Genomic DNA, 11320 nt, shown 5'->3' on the forward strand with positions numbered 1-11320 from the left:
CATATACGTATCATTTAAAAATAAAATAAAAATATTTTTTTAAAAGAACCATGTCTCCAAGGCCATGTTTGATGGCTGGTTTAATGACTTAAGTACAGATGTGACAGCAGAATGGCTTATGGGGCACCTGCTTTCCTTTTAACTTTTGCCATCAACGGCTGCCTTAAAAGCCAGATGCTTGTCAATGACTAAGATATGGTCACAGTGTTTGCATCTTAGGGCCACTTGGAGGTGGGTGAGGAGAGTGGACACGGTGGAACTGGGAGACTAGGGGCTGCCACCAGGGTACGCCAGAGGCTCTCGCCAGCCGAGAGATGGATGAAGCGCCACAGCTAGAGCAGCGCCGCAAAGGCGCAGGCGGATTTTCTCCTGGTGAATTCGAGGAGGCATCAGGCATTTTGGACCGAGCCCAGTGCTTTTTCTGGCCAGCTTCCGATAGACGAGAACCCCGACCCCCACCTCCAGCCCATGGCTTTGCCTTACCAGGGACTCAAGGTTAGGCTCGCTGCAAGGAATCTGGCTCCGTCATTACTACTTAGTGGGGTGCTGGGAACCTAACCGGGCACCTGGCGCGTGCCAAGCCGGCGCTCTACCGCGGAGGTACCCCCATCTTTGAATCCACTAGATTCTTAGGGATCTTTGTCAGACTTGTGATTTAGTAACACCCATGTGAGTCAGGATAAAGTGTGGTCCCCCCGACCCGCAGCATCCCTGGGGACCTGGTTAGAAATGCAGGTTTCTAGGTCCCACCTGGACCCTCCTAGGTCAGAGTCTGTGCTTCCCAATCCTTGTGGGTAACTGAGTGGCAGGAAGATGAATCCAGACTCGGGCTAGCTCCTTGGTGGATCTGGAGGTGTTGCGCACATTGGTGATCTCCCGCTCCCGGTTCGTAGTCACGTGAGCGCCTCAGCTAACTCGTCCCCCCCCACCCCCTTTCCTGGTCTTTAAAAGGAAGAAGCGCGAGCATCATTAAGTCGTGGGTGATCGTTGCAAGCTTGTTCAGCTGCAGGCCCTTTTGACTCCCACTCCCCAGTCCCAGCCTCCTCCCAAGCGTCTAGAAATACCTCTTGAAACTTCCTGGGCTTGGTGGAGGCTGTCGGAGCCTGGAGGGACCATCTTGTGCTGCGGTTGGCATCCCTTGGCAGACCCTTGGCACTCGGGTCTGCGATTGAGGCTCCGTGGCCACCGAGGAGTACCAAGGAAAGCACGTGTCTGCATTTGGAGAATGCAAAGCCGGTGTGTTAACCAGTCAGGTAAGTGCCCTTTGCTCAAAGTCATTTAATTGACTTTCTGTGTGATGTCCTGTAATATCAAGAACAATAAAAAGGGGTAAATGCAACTGTCTTGAATGCTACTGGAAACAGAAATTTCATACTTAGATCCAACGTCTTCATTTAAGATACCCCACAGCTTAACTCACTCTTTTTGTGCTTGTGATTTTTGGGTTGTTTGTGCTAATATAAATATCTTTTTAAAAAGAAGATTTCTGTGGTTTACCTCTGTGGATTCCTGGCAGTGGATGAAACATGATGCTTGATTCAGGCTTGAGTTTTGTGGCCCAGGGAAGACAGACCTGCCTCAAGCAGGTGTTCAGTACTTAAAATGTATTGACTGGCATTCCACAGTGGTAAGGTTAACTTCTTTCCTGGGTGGGCTGAGTTAGATTAAATCTGATCTTTCTTATTTGCTGATGAGGAATCTAACTGTTGCTTCTTCAGACCCTGTGTTACCTGTGGTGACTGTTTCATGGAGGAAGAATAAAACTAGGTCAAATCTTTGTTTTTTATGAAAAGCAAAATTTTGAATCTGAGTGGAGATCTATTCAGAAAGTAATTTTGACAGTTATACTTGGGTTTTAAAAAGCCTGTTTGTGCTTAGGTGTGGTACACAGCACTTTGGAGGAAAGATTTTTGTCTTGTATTTTGAATGTTTATGTGAACATTCTATTAGAATATTTCAATTTTGCTATATGATTTTCTAGGCTCACAGTAGATATTTCCTGGCTATTTAAAAAGTAAAAGGAAATGTTCGTACTGTGAATTTTGTTGAAAGTGGCCATACCATGACCATGAAGAGGATATTGAAGATCCTTTGACTCACTTTTACTTTTTCAGAGAAAAATCTGTGTTTCTACAAGTATTCTACAGGAAGTAAAATGTAAGGATTTGTTCATTAGTAAATGTTTCAACAGAAACTTTAGGATTCCATTTTATGTTCAATGATTTTTTTTTAGATGAAACTGAAATATTTCAAAGTAGTTTTTTTTATAGCACTTTAGGTCTTACTCAAGATACATAAATCTTTGGAATCAACGAATCACTTTAGAACTCATTTCAAGTGGTTCTGGGAGACCTACACGAGTCAATTAGCCTTTATATTTCTCAAAGTTCATTTTTAATATAAAGTTAAACTGAGTAGTCAATTCAACCCATAAATATATATAATTAGCATTTAGTAGACATTATGTCCCTTTTAAAGAATAAAACAGTGTAATTCTCTATATATGTGTATCCAGCAGACGATGATGTAAAAGATATTTTATAAAAATTTTAATGTTTCAAGTCATTTTATAGAATATATAAAAAATGGATAAGCTTACCTCATTTATTGGTAAGTTTTTGTTTATATGTGGAGCCCTTGGCAAGTGAGTTATTTGAATATTGGACTTCATAATTTAGTGTTTAGTACATTGTTATAGACATTTAAAATCATACTTGTTCATTACTTATATACAATTAAATTTAGGCCTCTTTAGCTTTACCACTATGAATTTTGACACAGAGAGATTAGCTCTTTCTCATTTTGGAAGATATAGGTACAGTTTTAAAGAGTTCCATGTAAGTCAATTATTAGCAATCAGTTTGTGGTTATTTTGGAGTACTTTTTCTTTGTTCTGATACAAGTAAAGGTACTTATCGCTAAACAGGCATTAAGTAAGAATGCTTGATACTTAAGAAACACACATAAAGGGCTGGGAATGTAGCTCAGGTGGTAGAGTGATTACCTAGCACGCACAAAGCCAGGGTCTCCATCACCAACACTATAGGAATCAGGTACGGTGGAGTATGCCAGTAATCCCAGTACTCAGGAGGTGAAGGCAGGAAGGGCAGGAAGTTCAAAGTCAACCTCAGGTACATAGCAAGTTTGAGGCCAGTCTGGTACATGAGACCCTGGAAAAAAGAGGGCGGGAGAGAGAGAGAGAGAGAGAGAAAGAGAGAGAGAGAGAGATTGAGATTTCTTGTTTATGAAGTTCTGATGTTTGTGTGTAAATTTATGATGTGGGGCATGCAAGTGTGGAGTGTTTGACTGGGATGCATAGGGAAGTATGGTGGACAGATAGAGGAAGAACAGAGATGAGCCATCAAAGTCATCCACATCTGCAGGCCCAGAATATGGCATCCCGAGGACGTGGCATTTTGTTCACACACATTAAGCTGACAGGCTTCCAAGCAGCGCATCTGTCGGAACAGATAGTGATGGATTTCTGTCAAACACAGCTTAAGGAAGTAAAATTGGGAAGCAAAAATCTTCACAGTGGCCATAAATGATTTTATCGTAAATTGTCTGGAAATCCTGACCAACACTAGAGGTGTGCCCAGTGGCGTGCCAGTGGACTGGCTTTACACTCTTGGCCATGTAATAATACCTGACAGAATGCTTTCACATGTCATTTCCTTTCCTCCTCAGAGCACTATGAAAAGGTGTATCCCTTTGTGCTCATTTCTACTGAGGACAATGTGGAAGCTCAAGGAGTTTATGTGATTTGTTTAAGACTATTTGGTTTTCAGACAGAGCAGAGACTAGGACCCAGTGTTCTGTCCACTAGGCCAGAATACACATGAATGTAGGCTGACTGGGACTTCCTGTTCTTTCTTTAGCTAGATTTATAGGTCAGTCTACTCTTTTTAGTTTGCGTTGTTATTTCCAGGGCCATTTTTTTTTCTTTTCCAAAGAATCACTGTCAATATTTGGGATTTTAAAAACTTATTTATTCTTTAGTTTAAGAGCCAAAATGTGTTTCTCAGGCCGTACCTTAGTATATCATGGATAATCCCGTGTGTACAAAAGCTTTTCCTTGGAACACAGACATGACCTTCACATGACATGAGAGGGCCAAATGTGTGTTCTGCAGAAGTGTGAGCAAGGTCTCTGTATGGAAAATGGACTGTTTACCACAAAGGCTATGAAGCAACTGTTTCAGATTATAGAGATTAACTAAGGAAAACTGACATACAAAAGTAAATCTTAGAATCGGGATGCCCAGGTTGATGTTCTCACAGTGACAGTGAAGTCCCATGCCACGATTCAACTTGTTACAGACTTTTTCTCCTACGGTATCAGACATTGTGGTGACTGAGGCCATGCTTAGGCTTTTAAATAACATGTTGGGAATATCCTGTCCTACAGTGGTGAAGAAATGCTATGTTTTGGTGATTTTTCTCACCAGCCACTTAGATTAAGTTTTAGAGTATGGCTAATCAAATATCCAGAGTGTGTGTGTTCATTCAGTTTTATAGGACTCTGGAGAAGAACTCCCTTTTGCTAGCTGTTTTGTCTGCTACAATGGTTTAATTTAATCAACTCAGGTTGTGATTTAGGAAGGAAAACTCCTTTCATTGGATAGCATATTACTAATTATCCAAGATGTTACTGATAGATTTGTCAGTGTGATGAGAATCACAAGGTATTCAACCAAAAAGTAACCCCAATTCTAATGACTATTCAGAAGTTGGTTCTCTAACAATAACTATTGTACTGGGAATGTGTAGAAAGTCTAGAGAAGTTGATTGGTGATATGCAAATATATGAGATCTGTGTTTCCTAGACGGCATCATTGTGGCACCTGATTGATTATCTAGACGTATCTTGGCACTTGCCATTCAGTGGTGTGTACCTGACAGGTCATCTCAGCTGCTGGCCTGAGGATGAACTTTTCAGTTGTAGGTAGAAAGGGATGATGGGGTTGATTCTTTGTTCTGAAGGAGACCATATGCCTTTCCAAAATGCTGTTCACTTTCCAGCTGAATAATGGGAAATGTCATTCAAGTTTCATGAATTTCCATGTGATGGTACTTTATTTTTGCGTGTATGTGTGCATGCACATGTATGTGTACATGTATGTGTGCACATGTGTATGTGTGTATATGCATGTATAGGCTAGAAGACAGCTTCAAGTGCCATTGACAGCATCCATCTTTTAAAAAATTTAATTTGGGGGCTAGAGAAATAGCTCAGCAGTTAAGAGCACTGGCTGCTCTTGCAGAAGACCTGGGTTTGATTTCCAGCACCCACATGGTAGCTAACAACTGTTGTAACTCCTGCAACTCCAGCTCCAGGGGATCCAACACCCTCTTCTGGCCTCCATGGACATTGCACAACACAGGTGTACATGTGCAGGCAAAACACTCATATGTATAAAAAAAAATAAATAAATAAATTTACTTTGATTCATTAATTAATCACTGACTTGTAAAGTTTAAAAATTGGACTGGAGGGGTTAGAGAGATGTCTCAGTGGTTTAGAGCACTGGCTACTCTTTCAGAAACCTGGCTTTGATTCTCAGCACCCACATGACAGCTAACAACTGTGTGTAACTCCAGTTCCAGGGGATCAATGCTGTCTTCTCACCTCTGTGGGCATTGCATGACATGGATGCACTTACATGCATGTAGGCAATACACTCATACACATAAAATAAAAAAATAATAAAATATTTTTAAAATTTAAGTTATTTTTTAAAGATTTATTATGTCTATGTGTGTCTGTGTGCATGCATGTGCACATGCAAGTGGTACTCATGGAGTTCAGACAGTGTCAGATCCCTTGGAGCTGGAGTTACAGGCAGTTGTGAGCTACCTGGTGTCAGTGCTGGGAACTGAAGTTGTGTCTTCTGAAAGAACAGCAAGTGTTTTAACCACTGAACCATCATCTCTGCCCAATTTAGCAACTTCTCCCCCTCCCTCCTCCTCCTCTTCCTCCTCCTCCTCCTCAGTGTGTGTGTGTGTGTGTGTGTGTGTGTGTGTGAGATGCCCGTGTGAGTGGGGTGCATGCATGCCAAAGACAGCTTTTCTCTGATCCCACTGTGGATTCTGATGATTAAACTCAGGTCGTTAGACTTGGGCTGCAAGGTCTTTTTTCCACTGAGCCATCTCACCTGCTACCATCTTGATTTTCTGTTTTTTTTTGGGGGGGGGTTGTTGAGACAGGGTCTTATGATTTAGCACTGTCTGGCCTAGAACATGCTGTGTAGACCAGGCTGGCCTTGAACTCACAGAGCTCTGCCTGCCTCTGCCTCCCAAGTGCTAGGATTAAAGGTGTGCGCCTGGCTTTTTTTGTGGCAGGGTACTTGCTGGTTAGACTAGGCTTGCTGGCCAGTGAGTCCAACGGATCCTTAAGTTCCTGTCTCCTCAGCATTGAGATTATAAGCATGGGCCACCATATTGGCTTTGTATGGGTTCTGAGGATTGAACATGGGTGTTCATGCTTATGTGGCAAACACTTTACTGACTAAGCTATCTCCTTAGCCCAATCATTTTATGTTTTTTAAGAGGCCTAATGAAAAGAAAATATAGTGAAGATTATTTTTGATAGCTGCTATGTTGACTGCGTTGAACTTTGGATACTAAAATACTAACTACATTCCTTTTGGAGATGTAAAGTTAAGAAAACAATGATATTCAGTAAAACCTTGTTTGATCATAATGATTTTTTTTTTTTAGAACAAGCTGTGGTTTTTATTACTTAAAAAAGTCTCATGGTTATTTCGCTTTCTGACTCTGTGCTTGTGCCTTCAACACTTTCACAACGATTTTCTGCTCCTCAATAAGGAAATCACGCTTGATCCTGTCACGAACACATTTAGCACACATAGAACCACCATAGGCCCTGCTGACATGTTTTTTTGTTTCGGACAATCTCTTGAGGACTTTAGGTCTCACAGCAGAAACCCCTTGAAGTCTGCCTGGGCTTATACCACACACAGTTTTTGGTGATTTCCCAAACTTGGTATAAAGGTAAATAATCCTGTTACCAGGGGTTTGGGACAGCCAAATTTTGTTAGAGGCTGTGTTGTAGGAAAGCCTATGATGGTATGTCAAATGCTGGACCATTCTGAGTGCCTGCAAACATTGTCCTCAGAAGAGGAAAAGGAAAGGAATGATAAAATTAAAAAATATTTAATTACATTTTCTATTAACTTAGTATTAACTTGAAGTCAAACTCATTTGAAAGTCACTCTTTTTCCTGGTTTACGATTTCTTGAATTTAATTTAATTTTGACATGATGATTCTGAGTACTGTGCTTGTCCTTATTTAAGTTTATATTCAACAATATTCTGGATTTTTTCTAGACAAGCTCTCATTATATAGCTCTAACTGGCCTAGAACTCAATATGTAGACCAGACTGGCCTCAAACTTGTAGCAATCTTCTTGCCTCTGCTTCCTAAGTACTGAAGTTACAGGTGTGTGTCACTGTACCCAGCCACATTCAGCAATACTCTATATAAGAAAGGTAGAACAGGCCTGGGGATGTAGCTCAGTTGATAGAGTGCTTGCCTAACATGTCCAAAGTCCTGGGTTTGATCCCAAGCACCATATAAACTGGGCATGGTTGTGTACATCTGTAATCTTAGCACTAGGGAGATGGAGAAAGGAGGATCAGACGTTCTTGGTCGTCTTCAACTACATAGCAAATTCTAATGCCAGCTTGGGCTACATGAAACTGTCTCAGCAAAAGGAAGGTGGGAGTGGAGAGATGACTTGGTGATTAAGAGCACTTGCTGGGCAATCATGAAGACAGGAGTTTGAATCCCAGCACCCATGTAACAAGCTAGGCTCCTGGGCATGTCTGTAACATCAGCTCCAAGAGAGATGAGATTGCAGGCATGTACCACCATCCTCTGAGAGAAGCAGAATATTGACAGAGGTTTAGTTTCTCTCTCTCTCTCTACCCAAGTTGAGAATTTTTTTTCAGTATTTCATTAGTTTTTTTTTTCACTTTGATTATGGCCTTTTTATGCTATGCAAAGATCCATATATGTATATAATATATTTTTAAAGTTTATTATGAGTATTTTTGCCTGCATGTATGTAAGTGTATCTGTCATGCAAGACCAGAAGAGGGGGTCAGATCCCCTGAAACTGGGGTCAACGATGGTTGTTAGTCACCATGTGGGTCCTGGGAACTAAATCTGGGTTCTCTGGAAGAGCTAGTGCTTCTAATTGCTGAGCCATCGCTCTAGTCCTATATGTCTGTATCTGTATCTGTATCTGTATCTGTATCTGTATCTGTGTCTGTGTCTGTGTCTGTGTCTGTGTCTATCTCTATCTCTATCTCTATCTCTATCTCTATCTCTATCTCTATCTCTATAGATAGATAGATATAGATAGATAGACATAGATAGATATAGATGATAGATAGATAGATAGATAGATAGATACTCACTATGTAGCCCTGGCTGGCCTGGAGACAAGACTCAAAACTCACTATGTAGACCAGGCTGGCCTCAAACTCAGAGAGATCCATCTGTCTCTGCCTCCTGAGTGCAATATATATATTATATTTATAATGCATATATATGTATAATATAAAATTGCTTCTGCATTTCCATCCATAGTTAATATTTCCCCCACACTCTGGTGGAAAAGGATTTACCTGTGTTTGCTTCTAGTGCCTGTGCAGTACCCTCTCCCTTTCCCTCCTTTCCCCAACCCCTCTCTTTTGCCTACTGTTGCTATACCTCTCTCTCTTACCTTTTTGGTCTCTGGAGTTTTATTCTGATGTATGGCATAAGATCTAGGTTCACATTTCCAAGGTCTTTTCCTGTGATTGAAAGCACACCCTCTTACTATACACTAATTTCCCAAACCGTTGAGGTTTTAGCTAGTTTGTTTTGTTGCGGTCTGGGTCAAATCAGGAGACAGAACCTTCAACAATTTAATACAGAGGAATACTAACTATAATATAGAAGTTTAATACAGAAGAATGCTAACTATAATATAGAAGTTTAACACAGAGGAATGCTAGCTATAATAGCTAAGTATAAAATATAAGCCGATTCTCTTTGACACTTTAGGGTTGAAGGAGAGTACCCAGGGAAGGACAAGCTTGGAAGTGATTTAGAACTCACTGGAGAAAGTGCGGTTTTGTTCATTGGCTCGCAGTGACGTCAGCTAGTTTAGTGGATCTGGGGTTACTGAGCAAGCAACAGGTCCCTTCTGAAATGCAAGCAGTGGTTGGCTGTCAGCAACCAGGGCATATATTCAAAGTAGGAACCAGAGTTTTCTCAAGGGCAGAAAGCCTTCAAAACATGCAAGTCATCAGGGTGATGGGTCTTGCACAATGAATGACTCTGCCTTGGGGCCACAGTCCAGAGAAGTAAGGAAAAGGTCATTGCCATGCTAAGACTACAAGACTGCAGAGGGACTTTATTCTGGACCTGTGACTGGGGCAAGCTCCACCCTGGATTTTCATAATTACACTGCCCACCTATGCCAGGGCCAGAAGTTGCAGCAAGCTTTTCTCCCGCGGTGTCCCTCTAGTGCCCTCTGGTGAGCTTAGAACATGGAGCTGGGCTTAGGTCAGAGAACCTATGTGGAAGTGTGCTTTGGAAGCTTAGAGGCAGTACATTGACAAATGACACAGGTACCATGTCAGATCCTTTATGTGCTAAAATTCTCATTCTTTTGGAGATTTATAGTGTATTCAACTATGTTGAAACCATAACAATTTTACTCACTGATGCTCCCGTTTAGGGTTTACTTGGCTCTTCTGGCCTAGTTTTCAGATGAAGTCAGTGTGTTCAGGGTGGTATAGCTATAGACATGGCTTATTATTTCCTTCCTTCCTTCCTTCCTTCCTTCCTTTCCTTCCTTCCTTCCTTCCTTCCTCCCTCCCTCCTTGTCTTCCTTCCTTCCAGACAGGGCTCACTATGTATCCCTGGCTGGCCTGGAACTCACTATGTAGACCACGTTAGCCTGGAACTCACAGAGATCTGCCTGCCTCTGCCTCCCAAGTGCTAGAATTAAAGTTATGCGCCACCACACCCGGCAATGGCTTATTTTTCAATAAGAGTTTACAGTTAACCTTATGTAGTTCTGGAGGAAAATACTTTTATATATTCCTGTGTTTTTGAATGTAAAGAGAATTTTTTGATAAATTATTGTGGTTAAAAATTCTCATAGTTAACATCAGCAACAGCAAATCAATTAAAAGGTGAGTGAGGATTTGGGGGAGGTTGCTCAATTGATAGAGTGCTGGCCTAGTATGTTGAGGCCCTAGGTTTGGCCCCTCAGTACCATGTAAACTCACTGTGGTGGTAAATGTCTGTAATCATAGCACTTGGGAGGTAGAGGCAGGAGAATAAGAAGTTCAAAGTTGGGGGCTGGAGAGATGGGTCAGTGGTTAAAAACACTGGTTGTTCTTGCAGAAGACCTGAGTTTGAATCCCAGCACCCACATGGCAGCTAACAACTGTCTGTAACTCCATTTCCAGGGAATTTGATGGCCTCTTCTGTCCTCCACAGGCATTGCACAACACGGGTGCACTTACATACATGCAGGCAATACACTCATACACATAAAATAAAAATACTAAATAAAATATAAAAAAAAAGTTCAAAGTCATCCTTGGTTACGTAAGGAGTTTGAGGCTAGCATGGGAAATGTCAAAAAAAGAGGGAAGAAAAGGAAACAAAGTGAGAGTTCCATGCTTTCCATTGCCATCCCTCTGTGGTTAATATTTTCACATAAATCTTTCAGGATATACTTGTAAATGCATGTGAATATGTACATATGCATTTTACATTTTTTCTTTTTCTTTTATGTGTATGAATGTTTTGTGTGTATGTATGCACCATGTGTGTGCAATGCCTGTGGAGGCCGGAAGAGGGCATTGGATCCCTTGGAATAGGAGTTATGAATGGTAATTAGCCATCATGTGGGTGTTAGGAACTGAACCTGGGTCTTCTGCAAGAGCAGCCAGTGCTCTGAACCACTGAGCCATCTTTCCAAGCCCAGCATTTGAAAAAATAAAATGAATACTTTAAAAATTTTAAAGTTTTTAAAATAAATTCTAAAATAAATTCATGTGTGTGTGTGTGTGTGTGTGTGTGTGTGTGTGTGTGTGTGGTGTGTCAGTGTGGGTACACATGTGGAGGTTAGGCAACAACTTTTGGGAGGTAGTTCTCTCCTTCCACCAATAGTTCTGGGGATGGAACTTAGGTTTGGCAGGCTTGTGAAATAAGGGCTTTTACCTGTGGAGCCATCTTAATGGCTTCCTTCCTTCCTTCCTTCCTTCCTTCCTTCCTTCCTTCCTTCCTT

The 11320-nt window shown here is 41.4% G+C and overlaps 1 protein-coding gene and 1 pseudogene across 2 annotated transcripts in view; one reads left to right on the forward strand and one right to left on the reverse strand.

Moving 5' to 3' along the window:
* The first annotated feature begins 1125 nt into the window (after window positions 1–1125).
* Window positions 1126–11320, forward strand: part of Esr2 (estrogen receptor 2) — an 87940-nt gene continuing 77745 nt past the window's right edge. Inside the window, exon 1 of the mRNA XM_008850486.2 lies at window positions 1126–1253. The gene's annotated coding sequence lies outside the window, so the exon portion shown is untranslated. The remainder of the gene's footprint in view (window positions 1254–11320) is intronic.
* On the reverse strand, window positions 6720–7109 carry LOC103747953 (annotated as a pseudogene). The gene has a single exon (XR_607871.2). The product of XR_607871.2 is annotated as a 60S ribosomal protein L34 pseudogene (transcript).

Source organism: Nannospalax galili, unplaced genomic scaffold (assembly GCF_000622305.1).
Source record: "Nannospalax galili isolate Female #2095 unplaced genomic scaffold, S.galili_v1.0 scaffold144, whole genome shotgun sequence".
Lineage (NCBI taxonomy): Eukaryota > Metazoa > Chordata > Mammalia > Rodentia > Spalacidae > Nannospalax > Nannospalax galili.